Source organism: Nerophis ophidion, linkage group LG14 (genome assembly GCF_033978795.1).
Source record: "Nerophis ophidion isolate RoL-2023_Sa linkage group LG14, RoL_Noph_v1.0, whole genome shotgun sequence".
Classification (NCBI taxonomy): Eukaryota; Metazoa; Chordata; class Actinopteri; order Syngnathiformes; family Syngnathidae; genus Nerophis; species Nerophis ophidion.
In genome coordinates, this window is record NC_084624.1 from 45,690,692 (window position 1) to 45,701,925 (window position 11,234).

Genomic DNA, 11,234 nt, shown 5'->3' on the forward strand with positions numbered 1-11,234 from the left:
ACTTGACCCAATTTCTCTACAATTGCAATTAATACAAGCTGATCATTTGAATTATAGTTTGTTTGTTTTTTAAACTCAGTTTGTTCATTGAATGAATACTAACTATTATGTTAGATCCACCATGAACTGGACTCTCACAATATTATGTTAGCTCCACTATGGACTGGACTCTCACAATATTGTGTTAGATCCACTATGGACTGGACTCTCACACTATTATGTTAGATCCACTATGGACTGGACTCTCACTATTATGTTAGATCCACTATGGACTGGACTCTCACTATTATGTTAGATCCACTATGGACTGGACTCTCACTATTATGTTAGATCCACTATGGACTGGACTCTCACACTATTATGTTAGATCCACTATGGACTGGACTCTCACACTATTATGTTAGATCCACTATGGACTGGACTCTCACTATTATGTTAGATCCACTATGGACTGGACTGTCATACTATTATGTTAGATCCACTATGGACTGGACTCTCACTATTGTTTTAGATCCACTATGGACTGGACTCTCGCTATTATGTTAGATCCACTATGGACTGGACTCTCACAATATTATGTTAGATCCGCTATGGACTGGACTCTCACACTATTATGTTAGATCCACTATGGACTGGACTCTCATACTATTATGTTAGATCCACTATGGACTGGACTCTCACTATTATGTTAGATCCACTATGGACTGGACTCTCAGTATTAAATCCACTATGGACTGGACTCACACTATTATGTTAGATCCACTATGAACTGGACTCTCACACTATTATGTTAGATCCACTATGAACTGGACTCTCACACTATTATGTTAGATCCACTATGGACTGGGACTCACACTATTATGTTAGATCCACTATGGACTGGACTCTCACTATTATGTTAGATCCACTATGGACTGGACTCCCACTATTAGGTTAGATCCACTATGGACTGGACTCCCACTATTATGTTAGATCCACTATGGACTGGACTCCCACTATTAGGTTAGATCCACTATGGACTGGACTCTCACAATGTCTTTGATCCTACCTAGCAGAAAGCTTGTAAAACTCCACTGTGTCGGATGGGGAGCAACATAAGAGTGTCGGTGTCTTCGATGTATTTTAATCCACGGAAAGATTTGTCTTGACCCGAGATCTACAAAGCAGAGAGGAAGCAGGGCCTGACCTCCCTCCAGGCCTCTTTTCTTTGAACCGACCTTTTCTTTGAACTGTTTTACCACCTTTTCCCTGAACTGTCTTGTAACCAAAGGCATGGCTGTTTACGACCCCCCCTCCCTTAGAAACTGTTGCCATGTAATGAGGGAAAGTCCAAAAAATAAATCTTTTGTCAGAGCGTGGTGACACCGTACAAGTGTCCAGGTGTAAACGTTTCTCCTCATTGAGCCAAATTTAATTCTGTCTCTGTTTAATTCTGCTATGATCCGCCGCCCGGATCATATAGTATTCTGGTTTTTGAGTCCTTTTGTGTTTTTTGATTATTTTGGACTCTTCCAGTTACGAGTTGTGCTCTTCCTTGCTTTTGGACGAGCACCTGTGTCTCATTTATTGCCTTAGTATTTAAGCCTGCCTTCGACGACAGTTCTTTCTCGATCCGTTGTTTGCTATGGACAACATTCTCGTTGGTATTTCTTAAATCTTGTCTCTATGCTAAGTTGCTCCTTAGCTTCGCATGCACTCGGCACGTTACTTTTGGACCCTGGGACTGCATGCTAAGTTTTAGCTTAGCTTAACGTGCGTTCGGCCCGCCTTTTCTTATACCGTTTTGTACAACCTCCTATCTGCAATTCCTGCCAGTCTGGTCCTTTTGCATCCATGATGCGTTTCCAACGTGAACAATTCCTTGCTTCTAGTCTTGTTTAATAGATGTCATCAGCGTTTGAACCTGACACTCACCTTTTTTTTATTATTTTTGCTTTAAGCAATAGATACCTTTTTTACCTGCACCCCTGCCTCCCGCTGTTTCCCACATCTACAAAGCAATTAGCTACCGGCTGCCCCCTACTGATATGGAAGAGTATTACACGGTTACTCTGCCGAGTTTTAAACAGCACCGACACTCAACAACAACACATTTGCAGACTTTTTGCCAAAAAATATTTTTTAACCCAAATAGGTGAAATTAGATAATCACGCCTTTTCTTTTACTGTTTTGTACCAGTGTTCGTTTATATTTGTATTAAACCAAGCTCCTACCTGCAATTCCTGCCAGTCTGGTCCTTTTGCATCTGGGGGTGACAAAACGCGCAACCACGATGCGTTTCCAACGTGAACAATTCCTTGCTTCTAGTCTTGTTTAATAGATGTCATCAGCGTTTGAACCTGACACTCACCTTTTTTTATTATTTTTTGCTTTAAGCATTAGATACCTTTTTTACCTGCACCCTGCCTCCCGCTGTTTCCCACATTTACAAAGCAATTAGCTACCGGCTGCCCCCTACTGATATGGAAGAGTATTACAGGGTTACTCTGCCGAGTTTTAAACAGCACCGACACTCAACAACAACACATCATTACAGACTTTTTGCAAAAAAAATATTTTTAACCCAAATAGGTGAAATTAGATAATCACGCCTTTTCTTTTACTGTTTTGTACCAGTGTTCGTTTATATTTGTATTATACCAAGCTCCTACCTGCAATTCCTGCCAGTCTGGTCCTTTTGCATCTGGGGGTGACAAAACGCGCAACCACGATGCGTTTCCAACGTGAACAATTCCTTGCTTCTAGTCTTGTTTAATAGATGTCATCAGCATTTGAACCTGACACTCACCTTTTTTTTGTTTGTTTTTTTGCTTTAAGCATTAGATACCTTTTTTACCTGCAACCCTGCCTCCCGCTGTTTCCGACATTTACAAAGCTACCGGCTGCCACCTACTGATATAGAAGAGTATTACACGGTTACTTTGCCAAGTTTTAAACAGCACCGACACTCAACAACAACACATCATTAGAGACTTTTTGCAAAAAAAATTTTTTCAACCCAAATCGGTGAAATTAGATAATCTCCCACGGCACACCAGACTGTGGTTGAAAAAACACCGAGATGCTGTCTCAGACAACTTTTCGGGTCCTTTTAAGTGCGGAGTTTGACACGGGTGATGCATGAGCCGTGTCGGGGGAGGCAGGACAAATTTTGGGGGGAGTGACCGAGTGAAATATCTCACAGAATAATTACATCTGCAAAGCGACGCCTTCCCCCTAAAAGTCCCGGCCATAAATCTTGCACATTTAATTACCGAGACGCTTATGTTATACACTATTTTTATTGTTTTCGTGCTCAACGGAGCTGAGGAAGAACACCTGCTCGTCACATCGGGACTTCGTTCTCTCCCAACATTCCCAGATGAATGAGGGTGTTGGTAGAGGTCAGCAGTGTTTATTGTAGCGAATTTACACCATACTTGCCAACCCTCCCCACTTTTCTGGGAGACTCCCGAATTCCTCCCGATTTTCAGCCGGACCTGAGTGACGTCCGCTTTTCCTCCGTATAAACAGCGTGCCGGCCCAGTCACGTTATAACATCTCCGGCTTTTGGAGAGTGCACAACTGCACACACAACAAGACTATTATATACGTCTCCGTTATCCATAGGTTTATTTATAAGCCATAAAGAAGGCAGGCACGGAGCTATTTTCTCAGCATGTGTTTATTCCAGCCGGCACGTTAATACATCCACAACATCCGGATTCCCCGTCATGCATTGCTTCAAAACTACGGCAAGTAGTAATGTCCAAAAAAAAAAGATAGTGACAGAGAATAGAACGAGGATGGACAATTCAACCCTAAACTCACTCCTTTCCTGCTAATTAAATTTGACAGATGCTGCCCATACCTTCAAAGGCTGCAAAGCATTGCACTTTCAAATACAACAATGAGTAGAGGCGTGTTTTGTGAAGGGAATTATATTTATATAGCGCTTTTCTCTAGTGACTCAAAGCGTTTTACATAGTGAAACCCAATATCTAAGTTACATTTAAACCAGTGTGGGTGGCACTGGGAGCAGGTGGGTAAAGCGTCTTGCCCAAGGGCACAACGGCAGTGACTAGGATGGCGGAAATGGCAATCGAACCTGCAACCCTCTAGTTCAGGGGTAGGGAACCTACGGCTCTAGAGCCAGATGTGGCTCTTTTGATGACTACATATGGCTCTCAGATAATTATATTTATATAGCGTTTTTCTCTAGTGACTCAAAGCGTTTTACGTAGTGAAACCCAATATCTAAGTTACATTTAAACCAGTGTGGGTGGCACTAGGGGCAGGTGTGTAAAGTGTCTTGCCCAAGGACACAACGGCAGTGACTAGGATGGCGGAAATGGCAATCGAACCTGCAACCCTCTAGTTCAGGGGTAGGGAACCTATGGCTCTAGAGCCAGATGTGGCTCTTTTGATGATTACATATGGCTCTCAGATAATTATATTTATGTAGCGTTTTTCTCTAGTGACTCAAAGCACTTTACAAAGTGACACCCAATATCTAAGTTACATTTGAACCAGTGTGGGTGGCACTGGGGTCAGGTGTGTAAAGTGTCTTGTCCAAGGACACAACGGCAGTGACTAGAATGGCGGAAGTGGGAATCGAACCTGGAACCCTCAGGTTGCTGGCACGGCCACTCTACCAAGCGAGCTATGCCGAGTAACCGTGTAATACTCTTCCATATCAGTAGGTGGCAGTCGGTAGCTAATTGCTTTGTAGATGTGGGAAACAGCGGGAGGCAGGGTGCAGGTAAAAAGGTGTCTAATGCTTAAACCAGGGGTAGGGAACCTATGGCTCTAGAGCCAGATGACTGCATATGGGTCTCAGATAATTATATTTATATAGCGCGTTTCTCTAGTGACTCAAAGCGCTTTACAAAGTGACACCCAATATCTAAATTACATTTAAACCAGTGTGGGTGGCACTGGGAGCAGGTGTGTAAAGTGTCTTGTCCAAGGACACAACGGCAGTGACTAGGATATCGAACCTGGAACCCTCAGGTTGCTAGCACGGCCACTCTACCAAGCGAGCTATGCCGAGTAACCGTGTAATACTCTTCCATATCAGTAGGTGGCAGTCGGTAGCTAATTGTTTTGTAGATGTGGGAAACAGCGGGAGGCAGGGTGCAGGTAAAAAGGTGTCTAATGCTTAAACCACGGGTAGGGGACCTATGGCTATAGACTGGCTCTCAGATAAATCTTAGCTGACATTGCTTAACACGATAAGTAAAGAATAATTCCGCAGGTAATCACAGTTTCAAAAATAACGTTCAAATTAGAAAACATTCTCATGCTTTTTAATCCAACCATCCATTTTCTACCGCACCTGTTGAAGATGTCGCATTAATGGTAAGAAGTATTATATGTATTATTGGTTAACTTTTATAATAACAATGTTGTTTAAAAGAATAAGAGTCTTATCATACTCTACAAATGTTGGTCATACTTAAAAATGCACACATTTAGTTGTATTCAGTGTTGAAAAATGTTATATGGCTCTTACGGGAATACATTGTGAAATATTTGGCTTTCATGGCTCTCTCAGCGAAAAAGGTTCCCGACCCCCGATCTAGTTGCTGACACGGCCACTCTACCAACCGAGCTATACCGCCCTATGTGTGTGTATATGTGGAAGTAAATGAACACTGAAATTCAAGTATTTCTTCTATAAACATGTATTAATAAAATAAATACTTTAATTTCAGTGAATTCAAGCTATAAATATGCTCCTCCCCCCTTAACCCCGCCCACCACCGCAAGGGGGCGTGCCTTTTTGTCCGGCTGGAAATCGGGGGAAATTCAGAATGGTTGACTCTGGAGATTTTTGGGAGAGGCACTGAAATTCGGGAGTCCATCCATCTTCTTCGGCTTAGTGGATCCAACATAATCAATCCATCCATCTTCTTCCACTTAGTGGATCTAACATAAGCAATCTTCTTCCACTTATCCGAGGTCGGGTTGTGGGGGCAGCAGCCTAAGAAGGGAAGCCCAGACTTCCCTCTCCCCAGCCACTTTGTCCAGCTCCTCCCTGGGGATCTCGAGGCGTTCCCAGGCCAGCCGGGAGACATAGTCTTCCCAACGTGTCCTGGGTCTTCCCCGAGGCCTCCTACCGGTTGGACGTGCCCTAAACACCTCCCTCGGGAGGCGTTCGGGTGGCATCCTGACCAGATGCCCGAACCACCTCATCTGGCTCCTCTCCATGTGAAGGAGCAGCGGCTTTACTTTGAGTTCATCCCGGATGGCAGAGCTTCTCACCCTATCTCTAAGGGCAGAGGAAACTCATTTGGGCCGCTTGTACCCGTGATCTTATCCTTTCTGTCATAACCAAAAGCTCATGACCATCGGTGAGGTTGGGAATGTAGATCGACCGGTAAATTGAGAGCTTTGCCTTCTGGCTCAGCTCCTTCTTCACCACAACGGATCGATACAGCGTCCGCATTACTGAAGACTCTGCCTGTCGATCTCACCATCCACTCTTCCCTCACTCATGAACAAGACTCCAAGGTACTTGAACTCCTCCACTTGGGGCAAGATTTCCTCCCCAACCTGGAGATGGCACTCCACCCTTTCCCGGGTGAGAACTATGGACTCGGACTCGGAGGTGCTGATTCTCATCCTGGTTGCTTCACACTCGGCTGCGAACCAATTCAGTGAGAGCTGAAGATCCTGGCCAGATGAAGCCATCAGGACCACATCATCTGCAAAAAAAGCAGAGACCTAATCCTGCAGCCACCAAACCGGATCCCCTCAACGCCTTGACTGCGCCTAGAAATTCTGTCCATAAAAGTTATGAACAGAATGGGTGACAAAGGACAGCCTTGGCGGAGTCCAACCCTCACTGGAAACGTGTCCGACTTACTGCCGGCAATGCGGACCAAGCTCTGGCACTGATCGTACAGGGAGCGGACCGCCACAATAAGACAGTCCGATACCCCATACTCTCTGAGCACTCCCCACAGGACTTCCCGAGGGACACGGTCGAATGCCTTCTCCAAGTCCACAAAGCACATGTAAACTGGTTGGGCAAACTCCCACGCACCCTCAAGAACCCTGCCGAGAGTATAGAGCCGGTCCACAGTTCTTTGTCACAGAATTGGTGACAAAGGCAAGCCTAGGCACAGTCCAACCCTCACTGGTAACGTGTCTGACCTACTGCCGGCGATGCGGACCAAGCTCTGATTCAAATCGTACAGGGAGCGGACCGCCACAATCAGACAGTCCGATACCCCATACTCTCTGAGCACTCCCCACAGGACTTCCCGAGGGACACGGTCGAATGCCTTCTCCAAGTCTACAAAGCACATGTAGACTGGTTGGGCAAACTCCCATGCACCCTCAAGAACCCTGCCAAGAGTATAGAGCATGTCCACAGTTCTTTGTCACAGAATTGGTGACAAAGGCAAGCCTAGGCACAATCCAACCCTCACTGGTAACGTGTCCGACTTACTGCCGGCGATGCGGACCAAGCTCTGATTCAAATCGTACAGGGAGCGGACCGCCACAATCAGACAGTCCGATACCCCATACTCTCTGAGCACTCCCCACAGGACTTCCCGAGGGACACGGTCGAATGCCTTCTCCAAGTCCACAGAGCACATGTAGACTGGTTGGGCAAACTCCCATGCACCCTCAAGAACCCTGCCGAGAGTATAGAGCTGGTCCACAGTTCTTTGTCACAGAATTGGTGACAAAGGCAAGCCTAGGCACAATCCAACCCTCACTGGTAACGTGTCCGACTTACTGCCAGCGATGCGGACCAAGCTCTGGCACTGATCATACAGGGAGCGGACCGCCACAATCAGACAGTCCGATACCCCATACTCTCTGAGCACTCCCCACAGGACTTCCCGAGGGACACGGTCGAATGCCTTCTCCAAGTCCACAAAGCACATGTAGACTGGTTGGGCAAACTCCCATGCACCCTCAAGAACCCTGCCGAGAGTATAGAGCTGGTCCACAGTTCTTTGTCACAGAATTGGTGACAAAGGCAAGCCTAGGCACAGTCCAACCCTCACTGGTAACGTGTCCGACTTACTGCCGGCGATGCGGACCAAGCTCTGATTCAAATCGTACAGGGAGCGGACCGCCACAATCAGACAGTCCGATACCCCATACTCTCTGAGCACTCCCCACAGGACTTCCCGAGGGACACGGTCGAATGCCTTCTCCAAGTCCACAAAGCACATGTAGACTGGTTGGGCAAACTCCCATGCACCCTCAAGAACCCTGCCGAGAGTATAGAGCTGGTCCACAGTTCTTTGTCACAGAATTGGTGACAAAGGCAAGCCTAGGCACAATCCAACCCTCACTGGTAACGTGTCCGACTTACTGCCAGCGATGCGGACCAAGCTCTGGCACTGATCATACAGGGAGCGGACCGCCACAATCAGACAGTCCGATACCCCATACTCTCTGAGCACTCCCCACAGGACTTCCCGAGGGACACGGTCGAATGCCTTCTCCAAGTCCACAAAGCACATGTAGACTGGTTGGGCAAACTCCCATGCACCCTCAAGAACCCTGCCGAGAGTATAGAGCTGGTCCACAGTTCTTTGTCACAGAATTGGTGACAAAGGCAAGCCTAGGCACAGTCCAACCCTCACTGGTAACGTGTCCGACTTACTGCCGGCGATGCGGACCAAGCTCTGATTCAAATCGTACAGGGAGCGGACCGCCACAATCAGACAGTCCGATACCCCATACTCTCTGAGCACTCCCCACAGGACTTCCCGAGGGACACGGTCGAATGCCTTCTCCAAGTCCACAAAGCACATGTAGACTGGTTGGGCAAACTCCCATGCACCCTCAAGAACCCTGCCGAGAGTATAGAGCTGGTCCACAGTTCTTTGTCACAGAATTGGTGACAAAGGCAAGCCTAGGCACAATCCAACCCTCACTGGTAACGTGTCCGACTTACTGCCAGCGATGCGGACCAAGCTCTGGCACTGATCATACAGGGAGCGGACCGCCACAATCAGACAGTCCGATACCCCATACTCTCTGAGCACTCCCCACAGGACTTCCCGAGGGACACGGTCGAATGCCTTCTCCAAGTCCACAAAGCACATGTAGACTGGTTGGGCAAACTCCCATGCACCCTCAAGAACCCTGCCGAGAGTATAGAGCTGGTCCACAGTTCTTTGTCACAGAATTGGTGACAAAGGCAAGCCTAGGCACAGTCCAACCCTCACTGGTAACGTGTCCGACTTACTGCCGGCGATGCGGACCAAGCTCTGATTCAAATCGTACAGGGAACGGACCGCCACAATCAGACAATCTCTGAGCACTCCCCACAGGACTTCCCGAGGGACACGGTCGAATGCCATCTCCAAGTCCACAAAGCACTGGTTGGGCAAACTCCAATGCACCCTCAAGAACCCTGCCGAGAACATAGAGCTGGTCCACAGTTCCAGGACCAAAGCCACACTGTTCCTCCTGAATCCGGACAACCAGACAGTCCGAAGGCAGGTATGGTTTACACCAACACCATTGTGTCAACCCTTTAGCTGTAACCCCAAATAAGTGGTTAAATATGGGATTGGTCTTGTTCGGCTCCCTTCCTGTCTTCTTTTCACATTCACGGTACTCTGTGGTAGCGGAAGTATCTGTTTTATCTCCCAGGTAAAAAAAAAAAAAAAAATCCCAGCTGGTATGAACATTTTAATGCATTTTTTGGGGTGCGTGGAGACCCAGACAGAATCTGGAAATGACATCAAACACGCACGTGGAGTCAATACATCCTGTAAGTCTAAGGAAGCCAAATTCTTCCGCCTGCTTACATTTTATTGCATTCGAAGCGTTTGCGGGGGGGGGGGGGGGGGGCGTGTTTGAGGACAGGGGGGGGGGTTGACTCGCTGTCGGCTTGGAGATGACAAACTTGTTTGGAAAGTCTCATAAATACTAGACCCACATCTGTGGCGAGAACACGCAGCGGGACACTGACGGATGGGTTCCACGTCCAAACCCCCGAGGGGGACATTTTTCTTCACTTACCTGGGACCATCGATCAGGCTTCACCTGCACACGCTCGGAGAGAACACCACTCATGTGTTCGCCGTCTTGGAACACTGCAGAAAGTCAGTGTTCAAAAACAAGAAAGAAAAAAAAAAATACAAAAATTTGAAGTATTTTATTTGAACTAAGCAAAATTATCTATTATTCGGCTTGTCAAAGCTTTCCAAAACAAGTAAAATGAGATAACCTTAAAATAAGTATATTCTCACTAATAACAAGTGCACTTTTCTTGGTTGAAAAAAGACCTTTTTGCACAATTTGTTGAAATTATTCTTAAATGAAGTAAATGCTAGTGCCATTATCTTGACATCATGATATCTTACATTTTTTTAAGCAAAACAAAAAAATTGGATCACCACAGCTTAGACCAGGGGTCACCAACGCGGGGCCCGTAAGGACCAGATGAGTCGCCCGCTGGCCTGTTCTAAAAATAGCTCAAATAGCAGCACTTACCAGTGAGCTGCCTCTATTTTTTAAATGTTATTTATTTACTAGCAAGCTGGTCTCGCTTTGCTCAACATTTTTAATTCTAAGAGAGACAAAACTCAAATAGAATTTGAAAATCCAAGAAAATATTTTCACTTGTTTGAATAAATTCATTTATTTTTTTACTTTGCTTCTTATAACTTTCAGAAAGACAATTTTAGAGAAAAAATACAACCTTAAAAATTATTTTTGGATTTTTAAACACATACACCTTTTTACCTTTTAAATTCTTTCCTCTTCTATCCTGACAATTTAAATCAATGGTCAAGTAAATTTATTTTTATTTTAATTTAATTCTTCATTTTATCTTTTGACAAAGAAAATTTGTGATATATTTCTTCAAATGTATTATGATTGAAATTGCCCCCAAAATATTCTGGCAAATCTAGAAAACTTGACTTGGTCTTCACTTGTTTAAATAAATTCATTTATTTTTTTTTACTTTGCTTCTTATAACTTTCAGAAAGACAATTTTAGAGGAAAAATACAACCTTAAAAGTGATTTGAGGATTTTTAAACACATACATTTTTACCTTTTAAATTCTTTCCTATTCTTTCTTGACAATTTAAATAAATGTTCAAGTATTTTTTTTTGTAATTGTAGAGAATAATAAATACATTTTAATTTAATTCTTCATTTTAGCTTCTGTTTTTTCGACAAAGAATATTTGTGAAATATTTCTTCAAACTAATTATGATTCAAATTAAAAAATATATATTCTGGCAAATCTAAAAAATCTGT